Consider the following 13,992-nt stretch of genomic DNA (forward strand, 5'->3'; position numbering starts at 1 on the left):
CAACATGAAAAATTTCCAGTGAAATTTCCAAGAATTTCCGCTGAAATACCGTGTTGACTATATAAAATAACGTCGAATGGTACAATCCTATTGGCCAAGATTTGGATGGGAAAAATAATCATCGAAATTCGTAAAAAATTTAAGCCGCGATATAACCGCCTTAGAACATTTTATTCCGGTGACATTTCTGAGTCGATATAGTTAATCGCACTTTCAGTGAAAAACAGATCCAATAATCCCTGATCATCCGTGATAACATAACACGACGTTGACATGGAGACTTCCGAGTGCAGCTGTTCGGTTCACTTCGGTGAACCGAACGTTGTCGATATTGAGCGGATACGTGCGAGTACAGCAAAAAGTACAAAATCCTAATGTCGTCAAGAATTAATGACGTTTGTACCATAATTTTCTATACAGAATTGCCGACAAAATTAAGACACTGAGGACTCTTTGGTTGTCAACGCAAAATTTGTTCTTGTACTTCCTGGCCCAAAATTGATGAAATTACAGCAAAATTTCGGTATTTCGTTATCATTTGTTATTTTTCTTTTTATTAAAATATTGCAATTTGCGCCTCGGTTCTGGTACCCAACAATAGAATTTTTTTATATTCCGTTGATGATGAAGTATAAACATATTCCGATTGCTCCGTGATCATATCATCCTGAAGCAAAGTAGAAACTAATGGTGAGAATTCAGTGGCGAAGTGATACAATGAAATCAGTCACTTTTGACCAGTTTATGATGAATATTCTAGAATACCAAAAAGCTAGTGCAATTTTCACTACAATGAAAATGAGATTGAAACAAGCACACAACAGTAGTTATTGACATATATGGGTATCTTTTATTTGCCATCAATGGTTTTTGAAATATGTTTTTTTTTCTATTAATTGATATACTGCAAGAATGTATATGGGGTATTCTGAATGAACACACCGAGGTTCAAACCCTTACTTCCTTCGATTGCATCGCCAATCATCGATTCCCAGATTGTACAAATCATTAATTAATTGTTCAGTTTTTTATAGATTTTTGCACTATACTAGGACCTCGCCATGATTTTTAAAATTTTTTCAGCTTATTTTTTCATCATCCATTCAATCACCATAGCGATCTATTTTTTATTTATCACGTTCCATAAGATTTTATCATGAAAGACTAAAAAACTCTGCTTTTACCGACTTGGACTCGATTTTTTTTAATGCAGCGAATTTGTGGTACCAAAAAGAAACTCATCCCAGGAAATCGGGGTTCGCCAGACATTTTCATTAAAAAAAATTCTATTTTTATATTACAAACCATTCGACATCGTTCCCAAGCAAAATTAGATTTTTTGAAATCGGGATTGGCGTACCCTAATGTTACCATACAGCAGAAGCAGAAATAGCAATGAATAACAGTGAATTACAAATTTTCTTTGTGGGACGAATTGCGTTAAATAACGAATACAAATACCTGTAACTGGACTCTAAATTTCGTTACTAACATTGATATTGAAAGAAATTAAAGACAAATATCATGGGAAGTTATTTGCTATTAGAAAATTCAAGAAATTATGTCCCAGCGTTTTTTCGTAAAATCACTCTCTCAGTAATTCTGCAATTTTTCGGTAATCTGTCATGTGTCCTACAGTGTTAGTAATTGGTTGAAATTTCAGTCGCAGCGTCATCTGAATTTTCAATGGGTGAGTCTGAATTTAACTCTCAACTGTTCGCGGTTTCTACTGAACGTGAAGAGCTGCGCTGCCAATGTATTTCTGACTGCAAAATTGCCGGCACGTTATTCTGTACCACGGAATACGGACATCGGCGCTGGCAACGTTGTTCGGTAAATTTCTGTCACGAAATTGGCCGACAGTGAGCCTAGCACTACGTGTCCTCCGTCCATACATCATAAAATAATTAACAGAAGAGATGATAGCCACAGATATTATAATCATGGTTAATGCCAAGAAGACACGTCAAGTCAGAAAGACCTAGATTTACACTTTATAATTTTCAACATTTCAGTAAAAACCGTAAAAATACTGAAGACGCCGTCGTGAGGACGACTTCGCGCACTCCCGAGTCAAAATTAAATGAAAGTATTAGCAAAACATCTCATTATTAAAGAAAACGAGATTTTTCGTGATGGCCAATCATTGATTTTTCAATGAAAGGTTGAATTCGCAAACTCGTTTCAAAATTGAGTGTTAGATACAGTTCACTTTCCAATAGATTTAGAATCCAGACAAATCATTGCTTGAATTCTCATAATTTTCTGTCTCCGGTAAAAATCAACAATTGGACCTGGCCCAGCCTCTTTGTGGCAGTGAAAAATTGGGCCAAGTTTGGCAAGTTCAGCTTGGTTCAAGGGTGAGGCCCAATATAGCCCCAGTAGTATAAAGCAGATCTGATAAAATCTAATCTAAACCAAACCTGGTGTCATCCAGGCCTTGGAATTAAATAAACTGGAAATCGAAATTAACACATATTTACTTTATTTTGCATCTATAACATTATTATCAAAATCTGCTATCAAATGCTTAAATATAATGTATTAAAAACATCAGATTCCATACATTAAATCGTGCAGGTAATGTATATTCAACTACCCAATCAATAACATAAGACAATTGTTGATTTTCTAAAATAAAAATGAAAAGTAATCGACTCCAATCAATTTTCCATAATCTTATGACTCCATCGATATGAGCATTGGCTGAAGCCAGAGCCACTCTAGATAGTTCCAAGTTTGCTAAGAACCTTGAACCAGGCTATGAACTAGGCTAACTACCGGGTTTCAGAGTGACCGATCGAAATAACATTGGTCCTAGATTGGCGTCACCATCGCTTGAAGCCAGACCCCTCCTAGGAAATGCCAGAGTTGGCAGTTTAGAGTGAACCACCCTTGGCCCTGTTGTTAATCCTTGGCGACTCCAACCGGGGTGCCGCCACCTGCACCCTCGTGTGTTAAAAGCCCTTTCCCAAATTTTGAATATACATGTTGGCCGTGGCCGCAGCATTGGCCTATACACTCACCCCGTACTTCGGGTCTCGGGGTCTCATGAATATCGGTCAATCCAATTAAATAATTAAGTACACCTAGTTAGTGAGGACACAGCATTGGAGCTGCACATTCACGGCTTCCCGGTGCAGTCCCAGCGACGTCGACAAGAGAAGGGTTTTGTTAGATTTTGATGCAGAAGAACGTCATGTAGATGAAGAGGTGCAGAGAAGAAATCCGAGGATTCGATTCGGCGACCTCTGCTCTCGTGCTCACCTCTCACCCTAAACCAACTCAACTCCTATCTAACCCTCTCCATTCTCGGCGAGGTAAATAACGACATAATCTACTCGACCTCCAGGACTTTGGCCCTCGACGCTCGCACAGAAGTGGGTGCTAGAGATTTCGGTGGAATGGATATAGGCGCAGATGTGTGTGAATTTCCCCATTTTATCGCTCTCCAATTTTAATTAAAACGGGCTAACGAAATTTTTAATTATATTCCAGTCATTTGCTCCATTATTTCAGTATTTTGGTTCCGAATGGAAGCCTTGTATTTAACCGATTTCTCCATTTTCTAATTTCAATCCAAGTTATGTTATATATAATATCTGTGCGTTGGAAAATTTACAACTTTGAAAGCTGATTTTGAGAAAAATGTAAAAATATAACATAAAATTTGTAGCTAAAAAACTGCATTTTCTATTCATGATAGCTATCATTAACCTTCTCCTTGATGCGTCATTTCAGCGAGATCGACCTAATAATTCCTGACATGAAACAATTTTAGTAAATTTCGATTTTCTGCAATATCTCAAAAACAACGGCAAGAATTTCAATTTTTTGCAAAATATTCGTCTCAGTGGCTCCTATCTATACCAATCGATATATTCCCATGTTTTCTGGTAAAATTTCGAGCTATTGGATAAAAATATAGTTCACTCAAACACGTCCAATAATTATGAGCTTTCATTTTGCATTATGTCTTTCTTCAATACATTTTAAATTGCAAAAAAATTTCGTTGAAGTCATTTTCATCCTGAGACACTGGTGTTTTGAAAAAATTTTGATTGAAATCTTGGATTTTTGTACGAAAAAACTGGAGATCCGTGTTGCAGAGATAAAGTGTGAGTTATATGTTGAAATGATTTTGAAATGTTTTAAAAAATAACTTGAATATTCATGTAGTTCTGTCTATGAAGATGACTCCTTTCTCCGCATCGAGAACTAATTTCATTGGTTATTTATTTTTTAAAGTGCTCGCAAAATCACTCATTCATGAGATATTCCCATAATTAACGTAACATTTTCCATTTATCGACACTATTTTTTCGTTGAAAAAATAGAAATCATTTTTTCGGCATAAAATGAACTTTTCGAGAATGAATGGGAGGGTGAGGGGTGGGATATAATAGTATGGATCCTCGCTGCCAATCCAGGTCTCTGGGGCATCTGGAATTGTGCCAAAAAAAGTGAAACGATCGTTGAGCACTTCGGGGTGTGCCTTTTCCTCATCTAGTTTTTACAGTATGCTGTAATCGTGCGTCAATCAGGTTTTCATCATCACCCCAGTTTCCTTCATTTACTCTGATAGAAATATGATTTTCATTAATATATTTGTTTCTTGGGACAAGTCTCAATTACTACTTAATTGGAAATGCATAATATTACAGAAAAATTACGGAGAAAATCAATTATTTTTTCGTAAATTATATTTATTTGAATTAAGAATGAAAAAATTGAGCTTTTACGTCGGAATGGAGTTTCAATCGACCAATCCCGACCTAAAAAATCTAATTTTACTTGGAAACCATGTAGACTGGTCTGAAATGTAAAAATAAAAAATTCTTTTGAAAATGTTGGCGTTAAAAAAAGATCTACTGGGGGAGGGGGCGGATAAATTTCAAAAAATTAGAAATTTTGTCAGGAATTAGAGAAGAGTAGAGGCTAACTCCAGAACCAGATTGAGCTCGACCGATCAAGCCGTTTTTGAGAAATCGTGATTTGTGTATCATTCGTTTTCGAAAATAAATTATTGTTCACCCTCTCACCCGCGATTTTTTTATCCCTACAGATAGTGTGGTAAATGAACTTAATTGAATTATTAACGTCGGAGATATTCACTTTTTGGTGTAAAATGATTGTATAGAATATCTGAGAGAGAACCAGATCGAATTCGTTTTTAATGGACATAAATTAGTAGGAAAAAAAGTATTGTAAAAACCATTCAGATGCTTGCCATCAATTTATTTATGGCAGAGAAAAGATACCTATCAATTTCAATAATTCATCTAAAATCACATAACGTCTGTCGCCTGTTTGTTTTTAAACCTACTATGACCTTCAGCTAAGAGATTTTCCATTCTCCTGATTTAATCAAAAGTTTTTGCTCATGAAATGAATATTTTGATTTCGGTTAGATAGTTGTCCAGATTGTTCAGGAAATCGATTTTGATTTAAAGTGGATTATCTCATGAACTAATGATCCGATTCAGCCGTTTTTCAATATCAAATATATCATTGTCAAAATGAAATTTTATGCTAAATTTCAAATCGATGTATGAATTTTTCGCAATATTACCCTGCTAACCAACTTTTTTTCTGGACAAAATCGGAAAATCTCGAAAATTTAGTGAGACTGGATATACATATTTTGGTTAATTGAGATAGAGTACATCAAGACGAATATTTTGAAAGGTGAAATCGGTTCATAGACATGGAACTTTATGAAAAAGGACTGGACTCTCATCAAGCTTATTATTGACACAGATTTAGTCCTTAGTAATACCTGTCACAACCTGTTTGACAAAATTTCTACCTTTCTCGGATTAACTTGACCCATTTATTCCTTTAATTTTGTAGCAGAGTCGGCCAAGTTGCACATACACACATACACACATGGCCTTCAAATTTTGTATTTCTATTAGTCAGACTATTCTACATTATTCCCAAGCAAAATTAAAGACTCTGAACATCGGACGATCACAAAGCTTCCATTTGGAAGCAAAAACACCGAAGAAATTTCGGAGATAAGAAAACCTGAGGTTGGCAAGAAACCAAATACTTTTGTCATTCTGATTAAATCAATCTATTCAATCAAATCTCTCTCTGAGACAGGAAATAACCAACGTTAATTCTAGAATCACTTTCCTTTAAAAATTTTCAACCCAATTATATTTGGTCCCTATGAGATTCTCTTCATGATATTATTTTTTTATATGAGTCAAGACGTACACATTGAGGGTCTTCCTCATGTCCAATGAGCTCAATTTTTCAGATTTATTTTATCGAGGTCATTCATATATATCACGAGAAAAACAAATGTCTTCATGTCACACACCTTTTATCGACATTTTTCTGATACTAAAAAACGTTTGAATAAAATGAGAATTTGTCTGAAGGTCTCCCATAGATTAAAGTATTTCGTGTCTAATGTCAAGGGCGGTCAAGCGGAAGGGCACCGTTGTTGTTTTCAAGTTCTGATCCAATCGCTGACTACGAAATTGCTCAATTCTCAAGTAACTATTCAAATATGCATTTGAATATTTTTTAAATTTTTATTTGATTTATTCTAGAGTACAGCGCGTGTGTATGTGTCAAAATGACACGTAAATAATTCTTCTTTTTGATGAAATATGTGTTTAGTATGAACTATACTAAATACAAACAATATATTAAATATTATTATACATAATATATTGGGGTTTAATTCGGTTTCGTAGGTTCTACAAATAATTATTATTTCTATAATTATTATCAAGTAATATATATATACATATATACACTACACGGTGTAATATAATATGTTATGTTATATATTATATTATATACTGTATTATTTTATCATATATTTACCTATACATATTTATAAAAAAAGTAAGCAAAATTGAACTTTTTCACAGAACAATTTTTTCCAATATCGAAAAATGCTTTCATTAGAGGACATATAAAAAATGCGTAACTACTCAGCTACTAACGGCCTCGAGTCTCGATCAAGGCTGGAGTTAGAGTGGAAATGAAAATCTTTTGGACCATTGCGAGTAGTCGGGGACGAGGTTTTTAAAAAATTTGAAATTTTTTTTGCTATTTTTATCGGATTTATCTTGACCTTCAAACATTTCTTCACTTGTGGAGGTCGTTTTTTATCGAAAACATAAAGTGTGTTTACTTATTTGGTAAGATAAAATTAATAAATAGTTGATGATGTATTGGTATCAATTCGTCTATTCAGTTTATCTATTTTTTTTTTCACCCCTTTTTACAAACGATTTCATCATTCCATCGAAAGATATAATGGAAAATTACACACAAATCTGAATCGATCATGTTTACTGTCAGGTGAAAGCTTGCAATCGGTTTATTTTGTCATTTTTTTATTTTCATTGGAAGTCATGTAGAATCATCTGAAACGTAAAAGTACGAAGTTTGGCCACAATGTCTGTGCTGGGGAGGGGGCACAGACATTGGGGGGGAGGGCTCCCATTACTTTTCGAAAATTGGATTTCGAAAACTGAACATTAAGAAGACAAAAAAAATTACAAAAAATCAGAAATTTCGTCACATCATCGGTCTTAACTGGAACTAACTTTGGCAGCAGAATTCGCTCGATCAGTCCAACAGTTCCAAAAAAAAATTTCTTTTTCAAACGTTTTTTGCAAAAATATTTTCAAAACTAGTGTGACAATTTAACCTGTTTTTTGAGAATTATCGTCCCGATGGTCTCTAGCTAGATCAATCAACACATATATCACCATTGGTACACAATTTTCGAGATATTTCCACTTTTCTGTTTTTTCTAGAACATTGTTGTACGCTTCCTGTCCTTCGCAAAAATGGAGATATTAACTTGTTTTATTGTATGTATAAATCCATTTCATCAACATATTACATATCTCCGTTTAGAGACCCTGTAGAATATAGGCGGCTGTTCCAGAGATAAAGTGTGAAGTCATATGTTGAAATAATTCTAAAAAAAATCTAAAAATAGAATGGAAGCTTTGTATTCGAAACAGTCGGCAATAATATCTTTCGAATAGTTGAATCACTTCGTGAATATCTAATTTCTCATCTTTAAAATCGAATTGCTACAGATCCATTTGGAAGAATATTATTAATGAAATTGGTAGAAATGAAAGAACTAATGACTAATTACGCGAAAAGTAACGGTCACATCACTTTCATTAAATAGCGTCGGTCGCTGCTTGTTTTTTAATTCCTGATCGAAATGATTGTAAATTCCACTGTAAATGCTCATATTTTTTCTTCGATAATTAATCATTTGGGGTTCATCTGCATGATTCACCAGGGAAATAATTAATTTTCCAATGAGAAATGTGAAACTGCTTATTTACTCTACAATACAAATTTAATTAACCAAGAATTAATTACTTCAATAAATGTTTTAAAAAAACAGCAATTCCCAAGTTTGTATCAATTTTGTACCGTTTATTATTCCGAACAATTTACATCCATTTCAATATCTATATTTCCTGTTAATTTGAAAAAGCTCCGTCTCATATTTACCATCAACAATAGAATACCAGTGGACCTTTGTAATCTATTTCAATAAATTTCAATTTCAATCAATTATTTCAATAAATTTTTTGTCAAGTTTCATAAAATTGATTTTGTTTTAAGCATTTGAAACTTATTTAATAATAAAGTTTATCAGCAAAATTGAAAGACTATAGAATTAATGTCTGGACTGTATTGAATCCTTAGATTTTATGTTGACAATCTTTGAGAAATTTATGGATGACCTCAATGATAGTGGGTCACATACAATGTCTAACATTATACAGGGTAATGTACAATACTAATCAATTTTTAATATCATTCTTTTCCGCTGGTTTTTATATCGTGGACATTGTCATACGATCTGATCGATATCTCCTTCCTCATATCCGCATTCCCTTGAAGAATCGTTCAAGATCTCAATCCTGAACAATGACGAATTTGAATTGCTGCGGTCAGCCCTAATACGATTGACCCTTACAATTGTATGTCGACGTTGTTTTTTACGCTTGTCGAACCTCGGCTTAAATAACTTATGAAAAAGATGTTACAAGTAACCTTTACCCGTCGATTGTCCTTGCTTTAGCAACGAATCAGTTGTATTCTTTTTCAAAGCTGGCTTAAATTGTTCTCTCAAGTCTGTGCCAGGAATTCTATTCATTTCAATGAAATTTGAATGTGCTGTCAAAATGGATAAATAGATTCTTCACCAACCTCTTCTAAATTTCCATGCCCAAAATAATCAGGACGAATTAACGGTGCTGAAATTCATTTAAATTATTTAAAGTCACTTATGCAGCATGATGGAGGCTTATGTTTTTTCCTTCTACAATTCTATGATCATTTTATGATATATGATAAAGTAAATAAATCCAAAAACATATTGCATGCTACTATTGTTTCATCGTCAACGCAAAAAAGGAGAATTTGAAGATGAATTTTTATTTTTTTGGTATCGTGATAATCATTAGAGCAACAGAAAAAAGAAGGGAGGAGGAATCTTCCATTGCAAATTATCTGAAATTTCCAAACAGATTATGCAATTCTTGAATAATCTAATGGCAATGCAATAAGTTAATAATAAGTTAGCATTAAATAATAATAATAATCCCAATGATAATAGTAATTGCATAATGGTCCCAATTAATCAAACTAGTTACCAAAATAATGATTAACGCTTAAACAATGGGGCATAAACAATTCCCTTGAAATCTGCATAAATGAATAAAACAGAACCGGAAGCATTGTAACACTACACCTTGAATCAATTTGGCCCCGTGGAAGCCAACCAGTGCAGAACCGACTCGTTTGACGGACGGAAATTCGCACGGTTCGTTTAGAAGTCTCATTTTTTTTCCATACAAAGAGGTGAAAGAAAAAAATGAATGAAAAAGTAAATGCGCAAGTTTAAATTGACTGCCTGTGGATCCAATTGTCGTCGACACGGGACAATTGGCCCGACCTAGGGATGAAAATTGATGGGTCGAGCAGGAAGAAAGGGAGGAAATAAGTCAGCACATTTTCCTGGATTTTGTGGAAGAAAAATATACCTAGAGTGAAAGATAACAAAATGCGGGTCCATTGCCACCTTTTTTTTCACTATTTTCTTCTCCATTTTGCTCTTCCTACAAATGGTGAACATTGTGCGAGGATACCAATAGCGGGGGAGGCCATAGAATTAACGGACTTCACCTGTCCATCAGGTTGAAATGCACAAAGTGGCCGGTCTTCTGTTTGTTCGTTACAAATTGCCGTGGCAGACGACCTCAGGCCCGACCGGAAGCCGCAGTTACACCGGGATGACGCCGACTGTGCTTATGATTCAATGCGGAGAATGAGCGTTACATCACACGGCTATTTCTTTGTTTCTCTTTTTCTGAATGATTGAGGAGAATGGCGGGATTATTGGCATTTATTGATGTCGAGTGATGATTACGGGAGTTCGTGATAGTCTCGACGGTTCATTAAACCGTCGACGCCCCAGTGAGGAATTCCCTGGGCAGTCGAAGGTGACGTAATACGTCATGTACACAACACAGGGATAAAGTACCGTCAACGCTACTAATTTTCGAGTTCAATTACTGTAATTAGGGAAGACTTGAGATCCAAAAGTCGGGCTAAAAGATTCGTTTTAAATAGTTTTTCAGAGAATTTTGAGGATTTTATTGATTGGTGAGGGTAACGCATTTCAAACTATTTATCAAAAATCACTTTACAGTTGGATTGAATAGATCTTTGTACGATTTGTATTTCTTTTATTCTCGTCTTTCCACTTGAGATTGAAAAACATTTTTATGGGTGAAAATTCTAAGAAGTTTGGGGTATGATGTGTATGCTCTGTTTTGTTGGGTCTCAACAGAGGTGAGTGGGACCATTGTTGATGTGAGTCATCAGGTCCAGGGTGTTGTGGCACTTAAGTCTTTTTAGTTAGTTCTTCTAAGGAAGCGAACCAGAGCGGTTGTGCCTTTCGAGCGTATAAAATAAAAGAGAATAATAAATAACATTCGCACGTTTAGAATCATTATAACTGTCCCATTTCTAATAGTTTTGACCATAGAGTATAGAGCTCTTTCTAATCATGTTAATAACGCGAGTTCTCTTCAGAGAATAAACACTGTCAATAGTGCGGAATGTTCCTGTGTTTACCCGGAGTAAGATTTCAACCATATACTCTGGGATTGTCCTAAATATAGAGATAATTGAACCAAAATGACAAAAATAATTCAAAAACATGGTTACATACCAGTTTACATTAATTCTATATTGCAATCGTTGGAATTATCTGCCATCAAGGCTATCGATAAATTTCTAAAAGACTGGGACTTAAAAATTCGATAACCAAAGTATAAGTTTATCACGTCCTTTGGCAATCATATGACAATTTTTTCTGGAAATTTTTATTGGATGTTTCCTTTCATGTGACGAAATTATATTAGAACACACGTAATTTTACCCTTCCACCCCTGTAGTTTTTATACAGGTACAAACAAAAATTGTATGACGATTAGACCTTTCCCAGTGATTTTTACTCTAACGACAAAGTAATTAATCTTTGTTAGGATAAAATTTCTCCCATCTCGCATACAATTTGTTCATCATATATGAACACTTATCAAGTTTCGGAACAGAAATTAGGTAATTGTCATTGCAAAATTCTCTCCGTCTAGACGAGGGTAGGGCAACACAGAAGGGAAAGATAAACCGAACAACTCAATTTTCATTTCTTTCATCAATCTAACCCTCGGTACTAAAACCATGGAAATATCTACATTTCATTCACGACTGAGTTATGGAATTTTAGAGAGGAAAATTAAGAAATATTCCTTGTAGAAAATCAAATGATTTACAGCAAAACACCTCTCGAATTTTTCCCTATAATTTCCAATTTTTAACATAAAAATGAAAAAGTCAAACTGGGGAGTCCTTTGAGCTTCTGAGAGAGAAGAGTAATACTTCAGATTATCAAGAAATTCAACGAAATTTTGCTATCTGTTAGAAAATAAAAAATAATTTTGAGTAAAACAAGTTCGACTTTCTCCGACTTCTTAGAAAAATGTATAAAATTCTCAGATGCTCTAGGAAATTGAAGGCTTTCTGAAAAATAGCTAAAGGAATGTCACTCCATAAAAGTGCTCGAGAAACCCTGATTTTTTTAGAGTACTATTCTTGAATCCTTTTGAAGATCCCAGGAAGCAAGGGACGAAAACTGCTAGAAGACGAGTGACGTGAACACGTCTTCAATATTCTAGAAAGTCCTCCAAAAATGTCTCACACTGAGAGAAATATGTAATTCTGCCAATTAAATATTCTTCAGACAACAATTTAAATCGGTTTTAAATGGCAAGTCCGGGCATTTTATTGCCCTCAATAAATATAATTGGCAAAATTACAATTCTCCCTCCCTGTAAATTCTAAAAAAAAAATGTTTCTTTCAAGACACCAAAGACCGCGTTCAACAACCCAATAAAATTCTCAAATATTCTGAGAATGCCACGGAACATTGGGCCTTTGCCCAAACAGTCGAAAACAGTTACACATCTTGAAATTGTTTAAAAAATCCCTCATAAAATTGTCCCAAAATTAGGCGTTTTGAGTGTTGAGAAATATAATAAACATTCTAAATAAACATTGTTTCACATTCGTTATTCGATGGAGAAAAGAACAGAACTTACCCCGCGAAAAAAAAATTAAGTGGTCCGTTTTGCCCTCTGGGTCCACCTTGCCCTCTCCTCCCCTACAGTGATCAGTGTAGTTCGAACGATCTTCCCACCTTAATCCATTACGTCCCTTATTAACCGGAATACACCCCCCCCCCCCTCGCCCCTTTGCGGAATAACTTTTCTCCGCAGTCCAACGAAACCACTATTTGTTTTTTTTTCATACAATTCACGATGAATGAATTTTATCAGAGGTGAAGTATCCATAAAGCTCTCAAAGCGCTGAGGTTAAATCTAAAAAGTGAAGAAAAAAAAGTTTATCCCAGTGGGAAGGGGTGGGAGGAATAGTGATGAATAAAAGAAGTGAAAATGTAGAAACGACCACCGACGAAATCTCGGAGATACATCAGCAAAGGAATGGGAGTGAATAAGAGGCCTCGAGGTCAGATGCGAATGCATCTTTTTATCCTTTCTTTTCTCCCTCCACCACAATTTTTTCTTTTTATTTCATTTTCGTTTCGGCCTTTGCGACGAGTAGAGGTAGATATAAAGATGAAAATAAGCGAAACAAATGGAAGGAAAAAAAAAAAACGGTATAGTATGAGGTTAGCGTACGCTTCCAAGGTTTTGTGGTTTGTGTGCGCCCGCGCGAGCGGCCATGAACACGAGAGATACCAGGGAATGCCTTTCCTCACCGGTGAGAGAAGAGCCTCCACGTCGTTTGGCATAAATGTAGATGCGGGAGGCTGAATAGAAGGAGCGAAACACACAAAATAAAATGAAATGGTAGGAAGGGGGATGGATGGGTACATGAGGCAGGAGAACCGCCTCGAATCTCGATTCCGAGCCATCTATCCGCCCACGATCTGCAGCCGCTTGATCCTCGCATCAATGCTCATCATACTGCCTCAGGAGCCAATCAAACATGCATTGCAAGCATCCTACGACGATGGAGCATCTCTGAATTTTTAATATCAATTTGGAGAATGTACCCGGCTACAGGAATTTCCATATTGAGAAATTGGATAAATGGCATTTTTACTTCCGAACGGAAGCATTCTAATCCCTCATTCTTGACGTTCCTCAATTCTGATTGGATATTATGTAGAGTGATGTCCGAAACGCAAAAAAACCAAGTTTGAAGGCCACGACTGGATGGACCTGCCCCTTCTGTTTTTCTGACATCAACTTTTAGTAAATCGAACAACAACTTGACAGATTTCCAGGTAGGAATTAATAATTTAACCGAATCGGAACCGGGTTTGGACCACAGTAGGGCAAGTCTGCTTCTAAACTGGTGTCATAGCTTGGACCATAGCGTGGGATATGC

At 35.4% G+C, this 13,992-nt stretch overlaps 1 protein-coding gene across 1 annotated transcript in view; it reads left to right on the plus strand.

The window, feature by feature from the left end:
* LOC135161538 (ubiquitin-like protein 3) overlaps window positions 1-13,992 on the plus strand; it is a 171,371-nt gene that overhangs the window by 81,534 nt on the left and 75,845 nt on the right. The gene's annotated exons all lie outside the window — the stretch shown is intronic.

This window comes from Diachasmimorpha longicaudata, chromosome 1 (genome assembly GCF_034640455.1).
Source record: "Diachasmimorpha longicaudata isolate KC_UGA_2023 chromosome 1, iyDiaLong2, whole genome shotgun sequence".
Lineage (NCBI taxonomy): Eukaryota > Metazoa > Arthropoda > Insecta > Hymenoptera > Braconidae > Diachasmimorpha > Diachasmimorpha longicaudata.